Here is a 23,724-nt window from a genome sequence, read left to right on the forward strand (position 1 = left end):
TCCCCGCCACCGCGCTTTTTCCTTTGAACAACGAGCCGACACTCCCGGGGAGTGTCGTTGAGGGAAGGAGGGGGGGGGGGGGGCAACGGACGCCAAGTCATTGCCCCGGAGCTCTCTGTCCACCCTGGCTCAGCATGGACACAGCTAAACTAAAGAAAATAAATGCAAAACTGCCACATGGATAGTGACAGAATTAATACAAAAGTAGGCAGGTTATTTCTGGCAGTCGCTGAAGTAATTTACTACGAGTGCAAAATATTATTATCTGATGGGGACTGCACTCAAACCGTAATGTATTTAAATCAGTTACGAAAGAAATATGAGACATAGCAATCCAGCAATGGACTGACGTATATCAACAATCTTCGCCACCCTGTAACTGAAATGATCGTGTGGCATTTTTGGCCGGGAGGCCCCGTTCGAGGAAGTTCGACCGCCGAGTTACAAGTCTTATTTCACTCGATACCACATTGGGCGACCTGCGTGCCGGTGATGATGATGAAGGATTGTGAAGACAACACAACAGCCAGTCCACAAGCGGAGAAAATCCCCAACCCAGCTGGGAATCGAACCCGGGCAAACTGCATCGTAGGCAAACACCTTACCACTCAGCTAAACAGGCGAACCGCCACCCTTCTATCCGCACTGCACAAACACACAGATTCACGTGCGGATCGCCGCTACAGGTGAACAGTCTCTTTTGGTACCAAGGCATGCAGTGCACGAAACAGAAAAAATATTCTAGCCAGAAGCAAGAAAGAATAACCGAAGTGAAAGCAAACTGTGTAGGAGGAATAAATGTACAAGGGGAACAGATTCGGAAGCTAAGGCTGGCACACGACATAGGTCCACGTTCGGACGTAGGAAGGAGACAGAGGACATGTCGAAAGGAATGGACAAGATACTTCAAACACCATATACGAAGAAGGGCAATTAGGATCGACGTCATTAGACACCGTTTTTAGGGAACCAGTGAAGCATGTGCCTTAAGCGAAATACACTAAAGGCCATTAAAATTAATACACCACGAGGATGACGTGCTACAGACGCCAAGCTTAACCGACAGGTAGAAGATGCTGTGATATACAAGTGATTAGTTTTTCAGAGCATTCACACAAGGTTGGCGCCGATGGCAACACCTACAACGTGCTGACATGAGGAAAGTTTCCAACCGATTTCTCATACACAAACAGCAGTTCACCGGAGTTGCCTGGCGAAACGTTGTTGTGATGCCTCGTGTAAGGAGGAGAAATGCGTACCATCACCTTTCCGACTTTGATAAAGGTCGGATTGTAGCCTATCACGATTGCGGTTTATCGTTTCGCGACATTGCTGCTCCCGTTGGTCGAGATCCAATGACTGTTAGCAGAATATGGAATCGGTGGGTTCAGGAGGGTAATACGGAACGCCGTGCTGGATCCCAGCGGCCTCGTATCACTAGCAGTCGAGATGACAGGCATCTTATCCGCATGGCTGTAACGGATCGTGCAGCCACGTCTCGATCCCTGAGTCAACAGGGGGGACGTTTGCAAGACAACCACCATCTCCAAGAACAGTTCGACGACGTTTGCAGCAGCATGGACCATCAGCTCGGAGACCATGCCTGCGGTTACCCTTGACGCTGCATCACAGACAGGAGCGCCTGCGATAGTGTACTCAACGACGAACCTGGGTGCACGAATGGTAAAACGTCACTTTTTCGGATGAATCAAGGTTCTGTTTACAGCATCATTATGGTCGCATCCGTGTTTAGCGACAGCGTGGTGAACGCACATTGGAAGCGTGTATTCGTCATCGCCATACTGGCGTATCACCCGGCGTGATGGTACGGGGTTCCACTGGTTACACGTCTCGGTCACCGCTTGTTCGCACTGACGGCACTTTGAACAGTGGACGTTACATTTCAGATGTGTTACGACCCGTAGCTCTATCCATCATTCGAATCCTGCGAAACATTACATTTCAGCAGCATAATGCACAACCGCACGTTGCAGGTTCTGTACGGGCCTTTCTGGATACGGAAAATGTTCGACTGCTGCCCTGGCCAGCAAATTCTCCAGATCTCTCACCAATTGAAAACGTCTGGTTAATGGTGGCCGAGCAACTGGCTCGTTACAATACGCCAGTCACTACTCTTGATGAACTGTGGTATAGTGTTGAAGCTGCATGGGTAACTGTACCTGTACACGCCATCCAAGCTCTGTTTGACTCAATGGCCAGGCGTTTCAAGGCCGCTATCACGGCCAGAGGTGGTTGTTCTGGGTACTGATTTCTCAGGATCTATGCACCCAAACTGCGTGAAATGTAATGACATGTCAGTTCTAGTATAATATATTTGTGCAATGAATACCCGTTTATCATGTACATTTCTTCTTGGTGTAGCAATTTTAATGGCCAGTAGTGTAGGAAATCCTTAGGAATACTGAATGTGGATGGCCGTACTGACATCGCGAATGGTAGCCCAGCTAAAGCATAAACGATGCAAAGGCTAAGGTGACGAATACTAGAAAGACCACATCGACATCATTTATATCAAAACAGATACTGACAAAGTAGCGAAACAAATGAAATAATTCTCCTGCATAAGAGGTGAGATTACTGCCTATTCTTCCTCTGACTTGGATTATACGCAGACGTATATCCTGAAATGTGCCCTGAATAAGATGTCCTTCTTTACGTTAAGAATTTAGACCTATAAAGTAACATTACAGTACTTGACTAAGTCCTTAAAGAAATATGACAAAGAGTAGCTTGATTTGCGCAATGTGCTGCTAATAGGCACAGAAACGTGGGTGGGTGACTGAATTACATGAACATACTAAGTTGTGACAAGCATATGATCTGTCTGAATAACGTGTGTGAAGCCAAGTTACATGCACAGGGCATGCTTGGCCCAGTCTGTTAACCTAACCCTTCTATTCAGATATTTTAGAATGCAAAGATATAATACAATAACGTTTTACAAAAGGCGATGAGCTGCCAACTCTCTCCACAACTGCCAAGGCTGTCATATGTTCAGTTTTATAAAAGTATGAACAGAAAAATATACAGCGTTCGACTCTCTGAGTTATTTATAATAGTAGTTGAGAGGGAACAGCATTTCTGCTGAAGACAGAAAGGTCACTACACGTGATAGATGAAAGTCGATTTGCAAAGTGCTACTTGGTCGAAGGAGATCAGGGTTTTAGATTAATGGCAAGGGATTATAAATGAATTTTGGAATTTGAAAATAAGAAAATATATAATTGCGTTTAATGCATGATTAAGACTGCCATGACCCACATAACACTGGTGCACGACACCTATGGCACAATGAATAACTGATTATGAAATATATAAACAAAAGTAAAATCCAGGATGGAGTGTAACAATATTATGAAAAGGATGGTTGCTTCTCACCATATAACGGAGATACTGAGTCACAGATAGGGACAGCAAAAAGACTCTCAGAAAAATGAGCTTTCGACCATCAAGGACTTCGTCGAGATAGAACGTACACACACACCACACACACACACACACACACACACACACACACACACACACACACACACACGCAAGCGTAACTCACACACACGTGATCGCAGTCTCTGGCTATTGAGGCCATATAGCTCATAACTGCTGAGTTGTGTGAAAAACTGACTTCCAAATACGAGATACTATTGATGCATTTAGCAAAGAGTTTACGTAACTCACCGTTCGTAAGGGAATCTTTGTTCGTATTTCCGAATAATTTAGTGCCCAGAGTATTTAATCATACATACGCGAGATGTTATTTACGATTATTTCATCCTCGTTATCATCGATAGCGTGTAATCCTAATAAATAATACCCGCGTCAGCTTGTCATTATTACGAAAATCAACTGCGTCGGCTTCGGAAGAAGAATGTGTGCGATTTTATCGCACTGCTCTACGGTTGGTCGATGGATTACGTTTAACTTCGTTTATGGTAAACAGTCTATGGGTGAAAAATACAAAACTAGTACAACCAACGTAATTGGAGTTTTGCGTTTGTAACTGTAAAAGATTTCACACGGTTAATGTAAAATATTTTACACATCAGCTCATGGGTAAAGTAATGAATCCTTTAAAGTTATTTTCTACATGAGAGTTCGATTCCTTAAAGAACGGGCTTGGGGAGGTTACTGGTAGGTTACTAGAAGCAGGACTGCGATCAAGGGTGTTTCCACACATAATCACCGAGAACCCTACCGTGTCCCCTGTCCAATGGTTAGCATCGATGGGTGCTAACATAGGGTTTTGGGATGGACCACTAGTGAAGAAGGTTTCTATTTCTCAGAAAACTCTGGAATGGCGTGCAATAAGCCTCGCAAGGTCTAGCGATCTGAATTGACAGACAAGCTATCTCTTATATCTTTGCCATCTATGGGTGAAGACGCATTGACATCAGAGGCTACGGATCTATGCGGTTTAACGGTAACTATGTACATGAGTATGGGGAACTTCCGATATGACGATATAGCATTCCACAGAGAAGGTGGAAGTCTGTTCTCCTTAGGGAGCCACCTCAACATATCGTCGCCAGTTATGTTAAGCCACCACCTTATCACCGCCAGTCCCACTGAATTCTCAGTACGACATCGCTCCCCGCCGATAGAGTCTGTGGAAATCGTCATCTCGCTCTGTTGTACTGCCCTGGACTACCGGTGACAGACTCGGGAAGCAATTCCTCAACACATCTGTGCTACTGTGCGCTACGTCACGTGGAACGCTCTGAAATAGCTCACGTTATTATCAAGTGTCACTGGTTACATCCTGTAATGGACGCTGAACTTCTGTGTCTCTTCCTTCTACTTCGTTTATTTTTTTACCATCCCTAATTTTTCCCATGTATTGTAGTTGTTTTAATGTTTGATGGTATACATATAAAATTATTTATTTACTTCTGTAGTTATAGTACCATTCGCGTGGCGTCTAATCGAACGCAGGACGGGAGCAGTTAACGAATCAACGCAGCTGAGACGCAGTTACATTTTTTTGCCATTTGTGTTTCATCCGAAGGTTGTGAAACTTATAGTTTGTAAAATATATATGTAGGAGGGCCAATAAATATTTTACGAGGTCGTATAATAGTATAATTCGAGTAAAAACTTTCATATAACGTTGAAGACGATCATGTTTGATTGATTATAAAAATATAGCTTCTGGAAATTAACACATACAAATAATAATAAAAGAGGTTAAACATAGGCAAATGAAGTTCAACGGTGATTTTCATAAATTCCACCCTCGACTTCAATGCACTTACAGATTCTCTAAACCTCCTCTTATGGATGTGTGTGATGTTCTTAGGTTAGGTAGGTTTAAGTAGTTCTAAGTTCTAGGGGACTGATGACCACAGATGTTAAGTCCCATAGTGCTCAGAGCCATTAAACCTCCTCTTGGATAGTCATTGCGTTCATTTATGGGGGAGCATTATTCATATTTTGGACGATCAATTAGTCTCTCGTTCTTACTTTTTCTCTTTAGATTGCCTTTAGTCTCCGTAGGCAACGGGGTAAGGTCCCGTGGTCTTGGTGGTCAGTAAACGTCACTGTTTACGCCTGTCCATCTTTTGCAGAATTTTGGGTTTAGATGATATGTCACCTGACGACTAGATCCAGTCATGCTGGAAGAACGTACCCATTCTTGTAGCCAAATGAACCTGTTTGGCTAAAGCTCGAAACTCGTTTTCAAGGAAGTGCAGATAAGAGGTCCTAGTAAGACGTTGCGGCAACGCGAGAGTACCGTTCAACTGATTGTGTATCATACCACACCACGCAGTGAAGAATTCAATTACACAAACTTCAAAACAAAATGTTGGTTGACAAATAATTCCGTTGCAACTGGAGAACCAACACGCGAAATTAAAACGTATTACTTTAACCAGCTGTATCTCCGTAGCCAGTAACAACTGGACACATTTGACATGTACTGTTTTATTCAAATTAGTTTACAGTACCACATCTCAAATGTTGACTATTCCTGTTGAAACACCATCGGTACTGGGACTTGTCGGGGCATAGACAACACTCTAAAGAAAAAGCACTAGAAATAGGTGGCCTTCCAAAATTCCTTGGAAACTGAACAAAAGGGTTGCGCTAGACCAGCTCAGATGAACTTACGTTGTTACCTACAAGAAGTGAGTTGGACACACATAGCAGTCGCCGCTAGGTGTGAGGTGCGACGGAATAATTGCGAATCGGACAGTATTTGAATTATGGCGTCTTCGTTTGCAGCTGCGACCCGGGTGCTCTATGGAAAAAAACTCGGACAGATTTTCGAAACGCCAGTGGATTATTGAAGACGATCATCATCCGACCTCACAGTGAACAAGACCAACATTGTTGAGGTTAAAGAGCAGAGCAGTCCCAGTGCATGTTCTGGTATTGTAATAACAACACAATGGTGTTATTGTAACTGTGATTTTGAAATTAGTGGTTGTCATTGCCTCTGTGTCCTTATTACCTGGGATGAGATCCTTTACCTAATCGAAGTTATACCCGAGCCTCATTGGGATAATGAAATAACTCGCATCTGCACGGTGTTTCAGATTCTTTGCGTCAAACGTTTAGGGATAACAGATATCACGGAGAACAATTTTTGCTACAGACAAAATATTGGCCGACGCTTCCCAACGACGTTGGGCATTCTTTATTATTCTCCAGTCCTGGGACGACGAGATTTCACCTAAGTAGTAGGATATCCTACCCATGTGTGCTGCATACTGCCTATCCCAGTAAACTGATACAGTTATTTTCACAAGAAAACTTTAAGAATGACTGTCTCTTAGCGGAGAAAAATACTTTAGAAATGAATCGGAAACTTTAATTTTGTTGGGCCTACCCCTTTTCATACGGAGCAGATGACTGCATTGTAGGCAACACACATGTGACACACACGCCGGAGCGTAACCGACACAAAAGGGCTCATAGCGTCGCCGGGCAGTGTCAGCGAATATTTTGTCTCTGACGAAAGTTGTTTCCCATGATGTTATCTATCGCCACTAGATTTTCGATGCGAAGTACCCTGTATACGCGGAGTGATTAAGCTAATATTACTAGAATACTTTAAGGCGTCGCAATTCTATTTCATCCAGGTGAATTGTGAAGAAGTCTTCGCTAAACGACGTATAGTTTATAATTCCGGTCTTCATAGCCAGAGTCAGTTGACATATAGGTTTTCTGAGTAAAAACCTGTACTTGAGAAACCAACATTTCAGCCACGGTTACAGCGGCCTTCTTCTGGGTCTATGTATAGCTTTTTACATTATGACGCGGTACGATACTGAGAAAACTTTTATGTCGACGCATAGCGTTTTCAGAGGTACCAGCACTAATCTCACTGTTTCAAACGGAGCTGTAGTAATATGCACTGCTAGTTTCGTAGTTTTAAAAGAGATTAATTCAATGGCACTACACTCTTTAATCTCTGATTAGTAGTTCCGGAGAAATTATAATAATTAGAACTTATTTTTAAATAGAGAATAGTTATAGAATAAACCAAACATATATTTCTGTTAATTCTACAGCTTCTACTTGGCCTAGGCAGACATTATAAAAAGAAATCTGCTACTGCATAAACGGCTAGGTCAAGCGGAAGTGGTAAAAATCCATAGAAATTACAGTTTCTTATAGCCCACTTTTTTTTCTGTTTAACAATAAGTATTACAGGCGAGGCTGGCCGGTGTGGCCGAGCGGTTCTAGGCGCGTCAGTCTGGAACCGCGAGACCGCTACGGTCGCAGGTTCGAATCCTGCCTCGGGCATGGATGTGTGTGATGTCCTTAGGTTAGTTAGGTTTAAGTAGTTCTAAGTTCTAGGGGACTGATGACCTCAGATGTTAAGTCCCATAGTGCTCAGAGCGATTTGAACCATTACAGGCGACATGACGATCTAGTTTTCGGAAACTGCACAACAGGAACCAAAGCAGACATATCTATCAACCAGTGAATGGCGGTGGCTGGTCGTGCACAAATGTGCAGTGCGTTTGTCTGCTGTTTTAATGCCAGACTACCATACTTCTACCAGGCCAAGTTGTTCCGGTGGCCTCCCGCAGTATCACTTGGCAGTCTCGTATGGTGTGTCTCATGGAGCTCAAAGTGTTTGTCTTGCTCGAGCCAATCGGTGGCCATGGTGCTAAGATTCGAGCTGAGCCAACGTCGTCAGACAGGTAGGCACTCTTGAAGCGAGTTTTGTGTCGTGCGGTCATTCTGGTCCTAGTTTTTGGACGGACGATGCAGATTGCCGGTTTCAACGGGCTGTTTCACGTACGTGAGTGCAACGGGCTGTTTCACGTACTTGAGTGAAGTCGCTGCATGCTTTTGGCTTATCCGTACATGTCACGCATTTCACTTCCGTTTCTTGTAGAATGTGTTACTTTCTAATCAAATTTATTCAGAATAAAACTTAACATCGTGTACGTGTTTAACTGTAACGAAAACTAGCTTTCCTTTGTGATTAATTTGGGCAACCATGTGGTAAATAGGTGGCGATATCCATTTGCGATTATTACTTATTACATCCGTGAACACTGTTGACTATTAAACTATCTCCCCCCCCCCCTCTCTCTCTCTCTCTCTCTCTCTCTCTGAAATAAAGAGAGGGAAAACGAATTTTTTATTTTCTAGCCATATTGCACACGCACATTGTCGATAATTATTCCGTGGTGTTTGAAATCAATTGTAACCATCCACGTGGGGTTATTTATCATGTACAGAATCTTTCAGTTTAGAATACATTTTTCATAAATTATAGTGCACAGCAATCAGTAGTTCTTCTTTTGCAGGTTTTATTTGGAAAATCCAGATTTCGGCCAGTGCCTAGCCATTATCAATGCACTATTTTCTAGTCTCGATTCATGTCAGTGCATTGATAATAGCTAGGCACTAGCCGAAGTCTGGATTTTCCAAATAAAGCCTGCAAAAAAAGGACGACTGATTGCTGCGCTCTATAATTTATAAATAATATCACAGTTGCTGAGTGCACCCATTTTCCCAATGGAAGGTAACCTGATTAGAAATATTTCTAGCATAATTTTGTCTTTTTATTGGGTTAATAGCTGTCCGGAGTTGCAACCACGTGGGATCATATGGTTGGGCCACTGCTGTATTTCTTTATGCTGGGTGGAAATCTAAGCACTGCATCTGCATCCACATAGATAGTCCTCAAGTTACCGAGAAGTTCTTGGCGGAGGGTACCTGCACTACTACTAGCCATTTCCTTCAATGTTGAACTCGCAAACAGAGCGAAGGAAACACGACTATCTGTATGTCTCCGTGCCGGCCGGCGTGGCCGAGCGGTTCTAGGCGCTTCAGTCCGTAACCGCGCTGCTGCTACGGCAGCAGGTTCGAATCCTGCCTCGGGCATGGATGTGTGTGATGTCCTTAGGTTAGTTAGGTTTAAGTAGATCTAAGTCCCAGGGGACTGATGACCTCAGAAATCCCATAGTGCTCAGAGCCATTTGTACCATTATATGCCTCCGTATGAGCCCTAATTTATCTATTTCCACACTATTGACCGTAGACTTTCTTTGAATGACTCTAGAACTGTCACAGCGGAGTCAGGTGGCCGGTAAAAACATCCAGAAATTAACTTGGTTTCACCTACACCTGTTATGCGCGACCAGATAACTTTTATTTATTTATTGTTCCGTGGGACCAAACTAAGGAGAAGTCTCCATGGTCATGGAACGAGTCAATACATGAAATTATAACACGACAGTAGAAACAGATAAAATGAAATACAAGAAACGTATTCAGGCGACAATTCGTAAGTTTAAATAAAGAAAGTCAACAATGTAACACTGGAATTTGCTTAATTTTTCAGCTCTTCCAGGAGCTCCTCGACAGAATAGGAGTGAGCCATGAGGAAACTCTTCAGTTTAGACTTCAATGAGTTTGGGCTACTGCTAAGATTTTTGAGTTCTTGTGGTAGCTTATTGAAAATGGATGCAGCAGAATACTACACTCCTTTCTGCACAAGAGTCAAGGAAGTGCATTCAACATGCAGATTTGATTTCTGCCTAGTATTAACTGAGTGAAAGCTGCTAACTCTTGGGAATAAGCTAATATTGCTATATACCGTGAGGGAAATGTCAGAATTCCCAAACTATTGAATAGGGGTCTACAAGAGGTTCTCGAACTTACACCACATATAACTCGAACAGCCCGTTTTTGAGCCAAAAATATCCTTTTTGAATCAGAAGAATTACCCCAAAAGATAAAACCATATGACATAAGCTATGAAAATATGCTTAGTAGACTACTTTTCGTGTTGAACTGTCACTTATTTCAGATACTGTTCTAATGGTAAATAAAGCAGCATTTAGTTTCTGAACAAGATCCTGAACATGGGCTTTCCACAATGGCTTACTATCTATCCGTACGCTTAGGAACTTGAACTGTTCCGTCTCGCTGATAATATGCCCATTCTGTCTGATCAAAATATCAGTTCTTGTTGAATTGTGAGTTAGAAACTGTAAAAACTGAGTCTTACTGTGATTTAGCATCAAATTATTTTCCACAAGCCACGAACTTATTTCATGAACTACATTATTTGATAATGTTTCAATATTACACACAAGATCCTTCACTACCAAGCTGGTGTCATCAGCAAACAGAAATATTTTTGAATCACCTGTAATACTAGAAGGCATATCATTTATATAAATAAGAAATAGCAGCGGCCCCAGCACTGACCCTTGGGGAACTCCCAGCTTAACAGTGCCCCATTGGGACTGAACATCACTACCTCTCTCAATATTGCGGAAAAATACCTTCTGCTTTCTGTTCTTAAAGTAAGAGGCGAACCAATTGTAAGCTACTCCCCTTACCCCATTACTTCTGCAGTAATATTTTGTGGTCAACACAGTCAAAAGCCTTCGTTAAATCAAAGAAAACACCTAGCGTTCGCAACCTTTTATTTAATCCGTCCAAAACCTCAGAGAAAGAGAATATAGCATTTTCAGTTGTTAAACCAATTCTTAAACCAAACTGTACATTTAACAGCAAATTATGTGAATTTAAATGCTCCAGTAACCTTGTATAAACAACCTTCTCGATAACTTTAGCAAACACCGATGGCATAGAAATAGGTCTATAATTGTCAACATTATCCCTGTCTCCCTTTTTATAAAGTGGCTTCCCTACCATCGGTCAGGAAACCGACCACTCCTAAAGGAAAAGTTACAGATATGGCTAAATACTGGGCTAACATACATAGAACAATACTTCAGTATTCTGCTAGATACCCCATCATATCCATGAGAGTTCTTGGTCTTTAGTGATTTAATTATTAACTCAGTCTCCCTCTTGTCAGTATCATGGAGGAGCATTACAGGTAACAGTCTCGGAACACTTTTTTCTACAAGCGCTGTATGATTCCCTGTTGGGGCTAGGTTTCTATTTAGTTCACCTGCTATATTCAGAAAGTGATTATTAAATACTGTACATATATGCGACTTATCAGTAACACGGACATTCCCACTACGCACTGATTCTATATCCTCGACCTGTCTCTGCAGACCAGCCACTTTCTTTACGACTGACCATATGGTTTTAATTTTATCCTGAGACTTAGCTATTCTATCTGCATACCACATACTTTTTGCCTTCCTAATAATTTTTTAAGCACCTTACAATACTGTTTGTAATGGGCTGCTGCATTTAGATTTTGACTGTTTCTAACGTTTTGATATAACTGCCACTTTGGTCTACAGGATATTCTTATCCCTCTAGTCAGCCACCCAGGCTGCCTGTTTGTGCTAGTACCCTGTTTTGAACGTTCTAACGGAAAGCAACTTTCAAAGAGCACGAGAAAAGTCTTGAGGAAAGCATTATATTTATGTTCTACTGTATCAGCACTATAAACATCTTGCCACTCTTGTTCCTTGATAAGGTTTACAAAGGTCTCTACAGCAACTAGATCAACTTTCCTAAAAAGTTGATAACTATATTTAACGTGAGTTGCAGCACAAAAATCTTTTAGAGTTAAAACTTGTGCATCATGTTCTGAAAAGCCATTCACTTTTTAGCTAACAGAATGCCATTCTAGTAATAATAATAATAATAATGGCGTCTGACGAGGGCCTCCCGTCGGGTAGACAGCTCGCCTGGTGCAAGTCTTTCGATTTTACGCCACTTCAGCGACTTGCGCGTCGATGGAGATGAAATGATGATGATTAGGACAACACAACACCCAGTCCCTGAGCGGAGAAAATCTCAGACCCAGCCGGGAATCGAAGCCGGGCTCTTTGGCTTCACAGTCTGTCGCGCTGACCACTCTTTTTTTTTTTAATCATATTTTGTTCTACACCGTTCGTTGAATTTGTTCGGGGTGGACGTCCGATGACACCCCTTTAGGTTCTCCGTTGATCTGTTCACTCAGTTTTTTTTGTTACAGAGGGCAGATAACCCTCTGACCGAACACGCTGAGCTACCGGCCCGGCACTCAGCTACCGGGGGCGGACTCTTCTCGTAATGAGGAACGAACAAAAATGTTGTCTATGGTTGTTCTACTGTTCCCCTGCACTCTCGTTGGAAAGAATACGGTTTGCATAAGATTATATGAATTAAGGAGGTCTACCAGCATCCTCTTCCTTGCACAATCACTTATACAATTAATATTGAAGTCACCACATATAACTAACTTTTTGTATTTACTATAAAGTGAACCAAGAACCTCCTCTAGCTTTAGCAAAAATGTTGTGAAATCGGAGTCTGGGGATCTATAAATAACAACAGTTAGAAGTTTAGCTCCATTAAATTTAACCACACCTGCACAACATTCAAACACCTTTTCAGTGCAGTACTTTGAAACATCAATTGACTCAAATGGGATGCCGTTTTTCACATCCTGGTAAAGGAAGCCTCTGAACTATCTCCTTATTTAAGAAGTGTTCAGATATACCAATAATTTCAGAGTCAACATCTATAAGCAATTCACTAACTTTATCTCTAGTACCTTGTATATTTTGATGAAATATAATAATTCCCTCATTACTCGGATACCTAAGCTTTGTCAAAAGTGGTTCCTTTGTTAGAGAGACTTCCCTTAAGCAGGAATACCTATCAGCTGACTTCAATCTAAAACAGGTGCAGCTCTAACACCCACTGCTACAGGAATTTTCCCATGAGTGATCCCACCACCCGCACCCATGCTGTCACCTATAAGCTTTGCCAACCTCCCCTTTCCATACCTGTTGAGGGGCAGGCCATGTCTAGTAAAACCCGTCCTGCTGACAGACTCCACCGACACCACTGAAATGTGACCCATGCTTTCTGTCATCAGCGCACCCCCAAGTCTCGTGTTATTACACCTGACAGCTGTATTAAGATGAGGTCGATCGTGACGCTGCAACAGTTCCACGAAATGCACTTTCCTGTTGCCAGTCTGACAGGTACGTGCCGAGTAAAACTGTGAGGGACGGGAAAAACCCACTGTGGTTCAACAACAAAGTTAGGAAACTACTGCGAAAGCAAAGAGAGCTTCACTGCAAATTTAAACGCAGCCAAAAGCTCTCAAACAAATAAGCTAGACGATGTCAAAGTTAGCGTGAAGAAAACTATGCGTGAAGCGTTTAGTGGGTCAAATGGCTCTGAGCACTATGGGACTCAACATCTTAGGTCATAAGTCCCCTAGAACTTAGAACTACTTAAACCTAACTAACCTAAGGACATCACACACACCCATGCCCGAGGCAGGATTCGAACCTGCGACCGTAGCAGTCCCGCGGTTCCGGACTGCAGCGCCAGAACCGCACGGCCAAGCGTTCAGTGAATTCGAAAGTAAAATTCTATGTACCGTCTTGACAGAAAATCCTAGGAAGTTCTGGTCTTACGTTAAATCAGTAAGTGGATCGTAACAGCATTCCCAGACACTCTGGGATGATATGGCACTGAAACAGAGGATGACACGCGTAAAGCTGAAATATTAAACACGTTTTTCCAAAGCTGTTTCACAGAGGAAGACCGCACTGCAGTTCCTTCTCTAAATCCTCGCACGAACGAAAAAATGGCTGGCATCGAAATAAGTGTCCAAGGAACCGAAAAGCAACTGGAATCACTCAACAGAGGAAAGTCCACTGGACCTGACGGAATACCAATTCGATTCTACACAGAGTACGCGAAAGAACTTTCCCCCCTTCTAACAGCCGTGTACCGCAAGTCTCTAGAGGAACGTAAAGGAACGGAAGGTTCCAAATGATTGGAAAAGAGCACAGGTAGTTCCAGTTTTCAAGAATGGTCGTCGAGCAGATGCGCAAAACTATAGCCTATATATCTGACATTGATCTGTTGTAGAATTTTAGAACATGTTTTTTGCTCACGTATTAAGTCATTTCTGGAAACCCAGAATCTACTCTGTAGGAATTAACATGGATTCCGGAAACAGTGATCGTGTGAGACCCAACTCGCTTTATTTGTTCATGAGACCCAGAAAATATTAGATACAGGCTCCTAGGTAGATGCCATTTTTCTTGACTTCCGGAAGACAGTTCCGCACTGTCGCCTGATAAACAAAGTAAGAGCCTACGGAATATCAGACCAGCTGTGTGGCTGGATTGTAGAGTTTTTAGCAAACAGAACACAGCATGTTATTCTCAATGGAGAGACGTCTACAGACGTTTAATTAACCTCTGGCGTGCCACAGGGGAGTGTTATGGGACCCTTTCCTTCCACAATATATTTAAATAACCTAGTAGATAGTGTCGGAAGTTCCATGCGGCTTTTCGCGGATGATGCTGTAGTGTACAGAGATCTTGCAGCATTAGAAAATTGCAGCGAAATGCAGAAAGATCTGCAGCGGATAGACACTTGGTGCAGGGAGTGGCAACTGACCCTTAACATAGACAAATGTAACGTATTGCGAATACATAGAAAGAAGGCTCCTTTATTGTATGATTATATGATAGCGGAACAAACACTGGTAGCAGTTACTTCCGTAAAATATCTGGGAGTACGTAAAATTAGAGAGATTCGAGCGCTCACGGAGGCTTTCCGGCAGTCGTTCTTCCCACGAACCATACGTGACTGGAACAGGAAAGTGAGGTAATGACAGTGGCACGTTAAGTGCCCTCCGGAGTATAAATGTAGATGTAGATGAAGTTTATTCTAAGGGCAAATAAAGTATAGATACGAGTGGCGGATAAGAATGAAGTTCGCAGCGAGGGTGGGCTGCGTAGCTAAGGGATTAGCTTACACATTAGGCCGATTGGAGGTGCGGTAAGAGAAGAAATCAGAGAGGGAAGGCTGACTTACCCCACAATCGGCGTTGCCAACACACCTTGCAACGCTTAGCTTTACCGCACACTTATTATACAGTAACTGCTAATTTGTTGGTGTTGGCAATAATAATAATAATAAAAACAGGACAATCGACGCTAAGTGTTCCAAACCGAACCGATAAATAACGAAACCAAACTATAGGGACACAGCCACCACCTATTGTGTTACACATTCATTTTGATTAGCTGGCTTAGTCTAAATTTTGTCACAAAGGTACAAGTTAACATAACAGGTGATAATTTTTATGTTTCACCACAACTATATATATATATGAATTTCTCGGGGGGGGGGGGGGGGGGGCGAATTTCCAATTTCCGGGGGGGGGGGGGACTTTCCCTCCCGGGCCACCCCCCCCCCCCCTGAATTCGTCACTGCCACAAACACCTATGCAAAGCACAGATATCCTAAAAGCGAACATTATTCTCTGTTCCCCACTCCATATTTCAGTTTGTCTACACTCTACGAACACACATAACCTCAAAACTCAGGCAACTAGTGTCGCCAAAGTTGGAACACGCCGAAAGTGTTTAGTTTGACAAACGAGTTGCGGAAACGCAAGGCGCGCATGCGCAGTGGCTGACAGCGCAGTTGCCTGCAACCTAGGGTCGTCGTGTAAACTAGGCTTAAGAAGTACTATAAGAATGCTTCAGCTGTCAGAATTGCGTAACAGGCTTAAGAAGTACTATAAGAATGCTTCAGCTGTCAGAATTGTGTAATACGACAGCCCTAATTTGGGACTTTGGAATTGAAGCGAGATTAGTCAAGCAACTTTAAATGGAGATTCCTATTGCTCATAGGAAGTAAGTGGAAGTTTAAATTGAAGTTTAAACTACAGTAAATGTTCTTGCGCATTATGTGGGAGGGAAGCATAGCAGTATCTCTGATAATTGGTACTTGCGAGGATTCAGATCTATTATTTTGCACTTCAGTAGTCAATGCACATGGAACTTTAAGGAAATTTTGCGAACTGTTAATGTTCGTTTAAGTAGCGTCATAGTGATGGATAAATAAATTGAAAAGAATGAGCTATATTACGATGGTTGTAAATTCAATATGTGCGAGTCTGCCGAGTGAATTGAATAGAATGATTAATGTTACCTAGGCTTTGTTAAAGAACTCATACGATTTGATTGTGGCTTTCGTATATTTACTGGCATCTTATAAGCCAGTTATAACAATGTCGGAGAGATATTTTGTCAGCCATTACGCCGAATATCAGTAAGCGTGTTATCTCTTACTGCGATTCATAGTTGACGTGAGTATTGGCATTTAAACTATATTAACTAAGCGCAGCCAATTATATCACTTGAAGTGAGTTATTCAAACTCAACAAACTACTTAACTTTAAATACTTTCATTATAAAAGCGTATGAAAGAGATTCTCGTGTTGTTGGAACTTCGACGGGGCTGTGTTTGAACGCGACCCTAATTGTTCCAACTGTTTACGTCACAGTTAGGACTATATCTGGTTTTATTATATCTTTTACTCGGCCAGCGGTTATTTTTGTTGATATTATTGCGAGACCTGTCTTAGCGTGTTTAATGCACTACGGATTTTAGAAATAAATAAAATTTCGAAATACTGTCTGAAATACCACTTAAGATGCTGGTCATGGGTAATAACGGGAAATAATAAATAAAAGATTACAATCATGATTCTGTTCAATGCTCACGGTTTCGTTCGTCCCGCTATCTAGTGACCACTGATGGTACCATCTCCAAGACGGATCTTGCTGCTGTAATTCATCCTCGCGATGGAAATTAGTCACTTTATTTCGATCTACACTCCTGGAAATGGAAAATAGATCACATTGACACCGGTGTGTCAGACCCACCATACTTGCTCCGGACACTGCGAGAGGGCTGTACAACCAATGATCACACGCACGGCACCAGGAACCGCGGTGTTGGCCGTCGAATGGAGCTAGCTGCGCAGCATTTGTGCACCGCCGCCGTCAGTGTCAGCCAGTTTGCCGTGGCATACGGAGCTCCATCGCAGTCTTTAACACTGGTAGCATGCCGCGACAGCGTGGACGTGAACCGTATGTGCAGTTGACGGACTTTGAGCGAGGGCGTATAGTGGGCATGCGGGAGGCCGGGTGGACGTACCGCCGAATTGCTCAACACGTGGGGCGTGAGGTCTCCACAGTACATCGATGTTGTCGCCAGTGGTCGGCGGAAGGTGCACGTGCCCGTCGACCTGGGACCGGACCGCAGCGACGCACGGATGCACGCCAAGACCGTCGGATCCTACGCAGTGCCGTAGGGGACCACACCGCCACTTCCCAGCAAATTAGGGACACTGTTGCTCCTGGGGTATCGGCGAGGACCATTCGCAACCGTCTCCATGAAGCTGGGCTACGGTCCCGCACACCGTTAGGCCGTCTTCCGCTCACGCCCCAACATCGTGCAGCCCGCCTCCAGTGGTGTCGCGACAGGCGTGAATGGAGGGACGAATGGAGACGTGTCGTCTTAAGCGACGAGAGTCGCTTCTGCCTTGGTGCCAATGATGGTCGTATGCGTGTTTGGCGCCGTGCAGGTGAGCGCCACAATCAGGACTGTATACGACCGAGGCACACAGGGCCAACACCCGGCATCATGGTGTGGGGAGCGATCTCTTACACTGGCCGTACACCACTGGTGATCGTCGAGGGGACACTAATAGTGCACGGTACATCCAAACCGTCATCGAACCCATCGTTCTACCATTCCTAGACCGGCAAGGGAACTTGCTGTTCCAACAGGACAATGCACGTCCGCATGTATCCCGTGCCACCCAACGTGCTCTAGAAGGTGTAAGTCAACTACCCTGGCCAGCAAGATCTCCGGATCTGTCCCCCATTGAGCATGTTTGGGACTGGATGAAGCGTCGTCTCACGCGGTCTGCACGTCCAGCACGAACGCTGGTCCAACTGAGGCGCCAGGTGGAAATGGCATGGCAAGCCGTTCCACAGGACTACATCCAGCATCTCTACGATCGTCTCCATGGGAGAATAGCAGCCTGCATTGCTGCGAAAGGTGTATATACACTGTACTAGTGCCGACATTGTGCATGCTCTGTTGCCTGTGTCTATGTGCCTGTGGTTCTGTCAGTGTGATCATGTGATGTATCTGACCCCAGGAATGTGTCAATAAAGTTTCCCCTTCCTGGGACAATGAATTCACGGTGTTCTTATTTCAATTTCCAGGAGTGTATTACGTTTCTTCGGCTTTTAATTCTCAACTACTTGTCCTAGATTTTTCGTGTGATTATTGCCGTATTTTTTTTCAAACTGATTAAAATCTGGTAATGTTTTTATCTGTTATTATACTATGTGAACAGCCACTGAATTGTTCATTTGCAACGTTCTCGTACACTCTCTGATAAACAAACAAAATTTCATACTGGGTTCAGTCAAATATTATTTTTTGGAGGACAACATTTTCGTCTTTGTCTGATATCTTTAATTAAAAATCAGCATAAATATTTGAATATCCATTCATATCGGTGCTATATCAGAACTAGTACTGTACTTTTGTTCAAACACAATAGGAGTTCGTGCAGTGGCAGAATTTAATTCTATTTTCGTCACTGTTTCACAAAATTGACAAATTTTATGCGGTCCGTAGTTTCTTGCATATCCCTTGCACTCACCCAGTGCGAGTCAAATTTCACGTGATTGTTCGAACAAGCTCGATATCATATCGGGCACTGCGGCTTATAGAGAAATTTCGAGCTCTTTCGAACGCGAGTATCGTTTGCCCAGCCCGTATGAAGTCTTCGAGTGTTTCACAATATCGTAAATTTTTCTCACGAACGTAACTCAACTTTTACGTGCTAATTATCCATGCGTTTACTCCCTGATAGCGAAAAGGGTCTGTTATTGAAGAATCGTATTTAAAGAGAAGACTTGACTTACGTGAGTCTTGGTTATACTATGACTTCTACCTGCGGCGTGGCAACACACCATCACACCCGCAACTACGTGAGCTACACACTGACAAGCTAAAGGAACTGGTACACCTGCTTAATATCGTGTAGGGGCAACACCGACTCAAAGGAAGGCCTCGGCGCTTATTCGTGACGTCACGTCAGCTAGGCACGGCGAACGCCAGGTCTGTTGCAGGCATACCCATAATGGTGGTGTCTCCCTCTCTGACACAAGAAAATGTGAAACTATTGGCGGTTGTTGACCAACACACAGTGTTCTGAGATATTTCTGCAATCAATTATTTGTGCAATTCATTACACTTCTTAACAGATAGTGTACTCCTGAACTAAAATTTCCACCTGTTTAATGCTTGACATACAAAAACAACTTCATGGTCCAGCAGGAACAGAATTCGTGCTTCTTTACTTTATTTGTAAATCTGAGGTAGTTACGTTTGTACTGGGTTGCTTTTACAAGAAACTGTGAACATATTGGTGCTCTTCTTTAGGTATCTTGGTTGACTATGGGGTGAGGAGCACTGAATGTTAATGAAATATTTTGCGATTGTACACGTTGGGGGAGGGGGTAGGGGACAGAAGAAGAGGCAAAAGAGAGAGACTTGTTTTATCAAATAAAATTTTTTTATCTAATAAAGTTTCTCCTTTCAGTTGCAAGAGGGGAATATTTATCTTTTCTAATGTACATGTTTAAAAAAGTTTAAGCTCAACAGTATTTTCGATGTATGAAGCTATTTTGTTTCCTGTTTAGAGTTCCTTTCGGTGGAAAACGACTGTAACCTAATGACTGGGAACAGTTGGACATTTACACATGTAAATTAGTTCACATTTCCAGTGACGATGTCAAACGAAAATAAATAAATAAATAAAAGAAACGAGTTCATTGGAAGGGGGTTGGGGTAAGTTTCGATAGCAAAATGGATCAAGTAAATATAGTTGCTTGACTGTAAAATTTCCGAAGCTTGCAATGGCGCAAAGCAACTTCTCATATTGATCTACGTTTGTTTCGACAGGATTCAGTAATACAGAACTATGATCTTCATTTGTAGCTTTACGATAGTAAGAAAATCTTTCATCTAAACAAAACTGCAGAATCCAAAACAATACCAAACATTTTGTCTAGAAATAACAGATTTATACTGATAAGCACGCCCAGGCGTTTCTGCCTGCAACAGACCTGGCGTTCGCCGTGCCTAGCTGACGTGACGTCACCAACAAGCGCCAAGGCCTTCCTTTGAGTCGGTGTTGGTAGGGGCCGCGCGAGCACGGAGAAATGCCGCAACACGACATGGAATCGATTCGACTAGCGTCTGAAGTAGTGTTGGAAGGAATTGACACCATGAATGCTGCAGGGCTGTCCATAAATCCGTAATAGTACGAGGGGGTAGAGATCTCTTCTGTACAGCAGGTTGCAGGGCATCTCAGATATGTTCAATAATGTTCAAATTTGGGGAGTTTGGTGGCCAGGGGAATGTTTAAATTCAGAAGAGTATACCTGGAGCCTCTCTGTAGCAGTTATGGACGTGTGGGGTGTCGCATCGTCATGCTGGAATTGCCCAAGTCCTTCGGAATGCACAACGGACACGAATGGATGCAGGTGATCAGACATGATGCTTACGTAAGTGTCATCCGTCAGAGCCGTATCTAGGCGTATCAGAGGTCCCAAATCACTAGACCTACACACGCCCCACACCATTACAGTGTCTCCACCAGCCTGAGCAGTCCCCTACTGACAAGCAGGATCCATGGATTTATGAGGTTGGCTCCACACCCGTAAACGTCCATTCGTTCGATACAATTTAAAACGAGACTCATCCGATTAGGCAACATGTTTCCAGTCATCAACAGTCCAATGTCAGTGTTGTTGGCCCAGGCGAAGCGTAAAGCTTTGTGTCGTGCAATCATGAAGCGTACACGAATGAGTCTTCGGGTCTGAAAGGTCATATCGCTGATATTTGGGTGAATTTTTCGCACGCTGACATTTGTTGATGACCCAGCGTTGACATCTGCAGCAATATGCGGAAAGGTTGCACTTGTGTCATGTTAAACGATTCTGTTCAGCCGTCGTCGGTCCCGTTCTTGCAGGATCTTTTTGCGACAGGAGTGGTGTCGGATATTTGATGTTTCACCGGATTCCTGATATTCACGGTACGCTCCTGATATGGTCGTGCGGGAAAATCCCCACTCCATCGATACAACGCAGATGCTGTGTCCCATCGGTCGTGCGCCGACTATAAAACCACATTCAGATTCACCTGCCATTGTACCAGAAGTAACCGATGTAACAACTGTGGCAGACACTTGTTGTATTATACAGGGTGGTCCATTGATCGTGACCGGGTCAAATATCTCACGAAATAAGCGTCAAACGAAAAAAACTACAAAGAACGAAACTTGTCTAGCTTGAAGGGGGAAACCAGATGATGGCGCTATGGTTGGCCCGCTAGATGGCGCTGCCATAGGTCAAACGGATATCAACTGCGTTTTTTTAAATAGGAAGCCCCATTTTTATTGCATATTCGTGTAGTAGGTAAAGAAATTTGAATGTTTCAGTTGGACCACTTCTATCGCTTTGTGATAGAAGCTGCTGTAATAGTCACAAACACATGGCTCACAATTTTAGACGAACAGTTGGCAACAGGTAGGTTTTATAAATTAAAATACAGAACGTAGGTACGTTTGAACATTTTCTTTCGGTTGTTCCAATGTGATACATGTACCTATGTGAACTTATCATTTCTGAGAACGCATGCTGCTACAGCGTGGTTACCTGTAAATAGCACATTAATGCAATAAATGCTCAAAATGATGTCCGTCAACCTCAATACATTTGGCAATATGTGTAACGACATTCCTCTCAACAGTGAGTAGTTCGCTTTCCGTAATATTCGCACATGCACTGACAATGCGCTGACACATGTTGTCAGGCGTTGTCGGTGGATCACGATAGCAAATATCCTTCAACTTTCCCTACAGAAAGAAATCCGGGGATATCAGATCCGGTGAACGTGCGGGCCATGGTATGGTGCTCCGACGACCAGTCCACCTGTCATGAAATATGCTATTCAATACCGCTTCAACCACACGCGAGCTATGTGCCGGACATCCATCATGTTGCAAGTACATCGCCATTCTGTCCTGCAGTGAAACATCTTATAGTAACATCGGTAGAATATTATATAGGAAATCAGCATTCATTGCACCATTTAGATTGCCTTCGATAAAATGGGGGCCAATTATCCTTCCTCCCATAATGCCGCACCAAAGATTAACCCTCCAAGATCGCTGATGTTCCACTTGTCGCAACCATCGTGTATTTTCCGTTGTCCAATAGTGCATATTACGCCGGTTTACGTTACCGCTGTTGATGAATGACGCTTCGTAGCTAAATAGAACGCGTGCAACACATCTGTCGTTGTCCCGTAATTTCTCTTGTGCCAAGTGCCATGCAATTCCTGGTGCATATAAATATGGTACTGGCGCAGTCGATGTTGATGTAGCATTCTCAACACCGACGTTTTTGAGATTCCCGATTCTCCGCAATTTGTCTGCTACTGATGTGCGGATTAGCCACGACAGCAGCTAATACACCTACATGGGCATCATTTTTTGTTGCAGGTCGTGGTTGACGTTTTACATGTGGCTGAACACTTCCTGTTTCCTTAAATAACGTAACTATCCGGCGAACAGTCCGGACGCTTGGATGATGTCGTCCATGATACCGAGCAGCATTCTTAGCACACGCCCGTTGGGCATTTTCACCACAATAGCCATACATTAACACGATATCGACCTTTTCCGCAATTGGTAAACGGTTCATTTTAACACGGGTATGTATCACGAAGCAAATACCGTCCGCACTGGCGGAATGTTACGTGATACCACGTACTTATACTCGTACGTTTGTGACTATTACAGCGCCATCTATCACAAAGCGGAAAAAGTGGTCCAACTGAAACATTCATATTTCTTTACGTACCACACGAATATGTAATAAAAAATGGGGGTTCCTATTTAGAAAAACGCAGTTGATATCCCTTTGAGCTACGGCAGCGCCATCTAGCGGGCCATCTGGTTTTTCCCTTCAAGCTAGACGAGTTTCGTTCTTTGTAGTTTTTTCGTTTGATGCTTATTTCGTGAGATATTTGGCCCAGTCACTAACAATGGACTACCCTGTATAGGCGTTGCCGATCGCAGTGCCGTATTCTGCCTGTTTACATACCTCTGTACATACCTCTGAACACACACGCCTGTACCGGTTTCTTTGGCGCTTCAGTGTAAAACCACTAGTCAATTCGTGACACGCAGCCTGCAGCGATGTCAGGAGAGGAGGAAAAGTGCAAGCTTCATGATTTACGCCAGGCATGGAGGGTTCTGTGTCTGTGTGGCACGATTTCCATGCCATCTATGACGCTTAAAAGTGCTCGTTGTGTTCTTTTAAGGACTAGCTTAATTTTTTTTCCCAGTGAGATTACTTTGGTTTGTTCTGTGATGCTTGTGAAAATATCTACGCC

This window comes from Schistocerca serialis, chromosome 9 (genome assembly GCF_023864345.2).
Source record: "Schistocerca serialis cubense isolate TAMUIC-IGC-003099 chromosome 9, iqSchSeri2.2, whole genome shotgun sequence".
NCBI classification, from domain to species: domain Eukaryota; kingdom Metazoa; phylum Arthropoda; class Insecta; order Orthoptera; family Acrididae; genus Schistocerca; species Schistocerca serialis.